This window comes from Rutidosis leptorrhynchoides, chromosome 1 (genome assembly GCF_046630445.1).
Source record: "Rutidosis leptorrhynchoides isolate AG116_Rl617_1_P2 chromosome 1, CSIRO_AGI_Rlap_v1, whole genome shotgun sequence".
NCBI classification, from domain to species: domain Eukaryota; kingdom Viridiplantae; phylum Streptophyta; class Magnoliopsida; order Asterales; family Asteraceae; genus Rutidosis; species Rutidosis leptorrhynchoides.
The window spans coordinates 493,120,100-493,124,780 of NC_092333.1; the positions used below are offsets into that span (position 1 = coordinate 493,120,100).

The 4,681-nt window shown below is 31.7% G+C and overlaps 1 long non-coding RNA gene across 1 annotated transcript; it reads right to left on the bottom strand.

The window, feature by feature from the left end:
• Positions 1-3,538: 3,538 nt before the first annotated feature.
• LOC139875492 (uncharacterized) lies at positions 3,539-4,469 on the bottom strand. Its single transcript, XR_011767923.1, has 3 exons — positions 4,318-4,469; positions 4,178-4,217; positions 3,539-3,573 (listed from the first exon to the last, which is right to left on the bottom strand). It is a non-coding gene; the product is annotated as an uncharacterized lncRNA (long non-coding RNA).
• Positions 4,470-4,681: the final 212 nt, after the last annotated feature.

A 4,681-nucleotide genomic window follows, 5' to 3' on the forward strand; every position in this document is an offset into this window, starting at 1 on the left:
CAAAAGAACAACTTTTAAATCAAAGGTTATCATAGTTTTTAATTATCCAACCAAAACAGCCCCCGGTTTAACTAGGATGGCGTATGTCCGGTTTTACGGTGTTCTTCGTGTTTTCAAGTTTTAAATCATTAAGTTAGCATATCATATAGATATAAAACATTTGTTTAGTTGATTTTAAAAGTCAAGTTAGAAGGATTAACTTTGTTTGCGAACAAGTTTAGAATTAACTAAACTATGTTCTAGTGATTACAAGTTATAATCTTCGAATAAGATAGTTATATATATAATGAATTGAATGATGTTATGAACATCATTACTACCTCAAGTATAGTAGGTAAACCTACTGGAAATGATGAGAAAATAACTTGAGCTTCAAAGGATCTTTGATGGCTTGGAAGTTCTTGAAGTAGAATCATGACACGAAAACAAGTTCAAGTAAGATTACTACTTGAATTAAGATAGTTATAGTTGTAGAAATCGAATCAAAGTTTGAATATGAGTATTACCTTGAATTAGAAGGATATCCTACTGTAAATAACAAAGATTTCTTGAGGTTGGATGATCACTTGAAATGAATTTGCAAGATTAGAAGTGAGCTAGGAAACTTGAAAGTGTTCTTAATGTGTTCTTGAGTAGTTGTTTTGTAAGTTGTTTTATGTATGAATTTATGAGCTAGATTGATGTAGATTTTGATGGAGATGATGAAGAACACTTAGAACATCATCATAGAACTAGAGAGAGATCAAATGGATGAAAGAAAATTGAAAAATGAAAGTGTATGTGTGTGTGATCAATTTCGTGAATGAGGGAGTAGATATAAGCAAGTTGTAGTTTGATTTTTAGTGTAATAATTCTAGCTAGTTGCCAAATGGTTGGTTCCACATGCTGGTTAATCATTTAGGGCTGCTAAGGAGCAGATTTTTATTGGTATAGATCAATAGTAAATACATCTAAAAGCTACGTACAATACGAGTACAACTACTGTATGAATACGAGTAGAATTGTTGATGAAAATGAATGGGAATGTAAATGTAATCTTTTTGTTAAGTAGAAGTATTTTGATACATGTCATTAAGCCTTTCAAAACTGTACTAATACATCTTAATACAATACATATATATAAATTTTAATTAAGTCGTTAACTCATCGTTAGTCGTTAAATGTATGTGTTGTTTTGAAACTTATAAGTTAACGAACTTGTTTAATGTAATCAACCCATTATTATTATATCCAATGAGATGTTAAATTGTTATATTATCATGATAACATGGTGTATGAATATATCTTTATACGATATATATATATACATTAAAACGTTATTACAACGATAATCATTACATATATAACTCGTTTCGAAATCCTTAAGTTAGTAGTCTTGTTTTACATATGTAGTTCATTGTTAACACACCTAATGATATATTTAATTATCATTTTATCATATTAAACATAGTGTATTAATATCTTAATACGATACATATGTATTTATTTTAATTCAGACGTTGTTATAACGATAATCGTTATATATATCGTTTCGAGTTCTTTAAATTAATAGTTTCATTTTATGCATATAACTCTTTGTTAATATACTTTGTGAGATACTTACTTATCATAATATCATGTTAAATTTATATATATATATATATCCATATATATATCATCGTGTCATTTTTACAAGTTTTAACGTTCGTGAATCGCCGGTCAATTTGGGTGGTTAATTGTCTACATAAACTCATTTCAATTAATCAAGTCTTAACAAGTTTGATTGTTTAACATGTTGGAAACATTTAATCATGTACATATGAATCTCATATAATATATAATCATGGAGAAGTTCGGGTCACTACAATATTTCCAGGTGAAAAGGGGAGAGAGAAGACTCAGTAATATTAGACCACTGAGTTCTTGCTAGTAATCGGTGAGTGGGATTATCTCGGGTGTAGCATAGAGTAGCTTGTCGTGCTACATCGTTATATTGTTGTTTAGTTGCCATTTTATAGTTGTAATGTTGCCATGTTGTGTTGATACTAGTTGAATGTGCATTGTTGATAGAACCTCGACTTGTAAGGTTTTGTTTGTGTTGATCGAACCTCGACTTGTTAGGTTCCGCTCATGAGGGATCTTGACTTTTTAGATCTTACTCAAGGAGGTCAATCTCGACTTGTTAGGTTGGGTCCTGTTGACCACTATCTGTTGAGTATAGTGCTGAATAACGCGTCATCTGTGTGCGGATGGCTATGTTGGGGATTCAGTGGTAGAACTAACGGTAGACTCTAGCCCGATCAGCTAGTGGTTGTGTGCCCGACCAGGCAGTCGTTCCTCCAACTAGAGCAAAGTTGTGTTGTTGTTGTTGTTGTTCTAGTTGTGGTACGAGTTGATACTGTATGCTAGATTTGTAGATAGTTCCATTCACTTAGCTTCGGTTAACCCCCTCACCTCCTCCAATGCAGGTTATGTTTTGCTGTAGGGTATCGGGACGGGGATTGATGTGGAGATGATATGTTTGACAAGCTCAACTCTGATGTCTAGTCTTTTATTAAAATGTTTGTTTAACGTAACACCGGTTGTTTGTAATAATATAATTTAACAAAGTTGTAGTAATCACGCTTTATGTGTAAAGGTATTTTCGTGATCAAGAATTCCGCTGTGTATAAAAAAAAGTACGGTGTTACACTACACCATCACCTTGCATTTAATCCATCGTCATGATTGCAGCCTTCTTTTACCTTTATGATAGATGATGTTAACACCAACATATTAATGAAAACTGAATTGTAGCAAGAAGTTAACAATATACACTTGATAGTTGATACGTTAAGATTATAAACTGAATTGATGCATCTTCTAACCCTTCACTTAAAAGCAGCTTCTAACACCTGCATAACATCAAAATACCATTGAATATGAGACTATATGCCCTTTGAGAACACTTTAACTGTCAATTAGTTAAATACTAAAAAGCATACAACTACGAAGAAATTTATGTTAGAAGCAATAAACCAAAACTTAAAAGAGAAATTCTCACAACTGAGTCAAAGGAACTCACCGAACTGGTTGTGTATTCTTGCAAGCGTATCCCTTTAATCAGTGTTCGATACATGATTAACAATTGTATTGGGTCGATAGCTGGTGCTAGAATAGTATATAAGTTGTTGGCATTGCTCCGAGCATTAAACCGCTGGAAATGCAAAAAGTGATACCCGTTTCACTTGCTTTTACACCGACTATTTCACGGACCACTACAATTTTAATTGGTTTCAAAATGGCATATTTTGTCCTTGTGACATGACCCACCCGTTTGAAAAAAGACCACCTGCAACAAATGACATTGACCATAAACAATATATACATCAATCATAAAATCCACAATACAATTAGGTCAAGAGATAAAAAAAGCAGATCTATTTGATACAATAAGTTCAAGAGATGAAAAAAGCTACAAACTTCATACACATAAACATTATCATGATTGAATAAAAAAATTACAAAAGAAACCAAACACAATGCAGTATTAAATCCTTAAATTACCGTAAAGCAGAAAAAAGATTGGAAATGGATTAGACATCTAGCAACAACCTGCAAACAATGGTATGCAGCTACTAATTTAGAATCAAATATGTATAAAAAATAATGTCACATATACCCTCTACAAATGCATAAACCATTGAAAATCCACAATAAGTATAAGTAAGAAGATTATCAGAAACAAAGCCTAACATAATGAACACAAGATAATGCAACAATTAACCTTTAAATTAGCGACAACAAAGAAAAATCTGGAAATAGATGACAACTCCCGCAAGTACCTAAAAACAACAACACCAAAAGCGAATAGACTAATTTCCTACAAACCAACCCACAATCTATAAGAACATTATAGGAAACTAAACTGCACAAAGCCAACAAAAAGAATGAAAGACAATGTAAGAACCAAACATTAGTTTACCATGAGCGGTAGGGAAACCAGAAATAACTGACAATTCCAGCAAAAATATACAAACAACACCAAAAACAAATAAAAAACGAATCCATTAAACCCCTTTAGTAACAGGAAGGTATTTTGCGTAACGCTCTCTTGATAAAATGCCATAAAATAATACTTTCACCAAAAAAGGTCAAATAATCTTCTAAAACTACAATGATTATAAACATATTTGTAAAAAAACAAATAACTTGATACCTAGATGGCTAGATGAGAAACATAATTGATGTGCCATCATCTGTAGATTAACCAAAAAACATAGATTCGATCAAGAGGCATTAAATATAAATAAATAAATAAAAAACACTTGCGAGAAACAGGAAACATTGCATACTTACATCTGAGTAATCGATAATTAAAGGTTGAAATCGTTTCGGAATGGAATAAAGTGCATCATGATTGTATGATACCTAATGTAAACCTGATGTATCGATAAGTAAAGCCTTAAACCACCTACAACCCAAAACGTCAGTTAAAAGTGATGAATCGAATTCATGATACCACAAATGGAAGTCACAATTCGAAGACCATATTTAAATGGCAGAGAGTTTAATTTGAACTTTGATTTTAAGTAATAAAGTTGATTTGATAGACTTCCCATAAATTATCGCTCATTCCTTTGCTTATTTTTTGTTGACTAATATTTAATTTTCAAAGTCCAGAAAATTTCAATTTCAAATTCAAACTGACATTGCATTAATT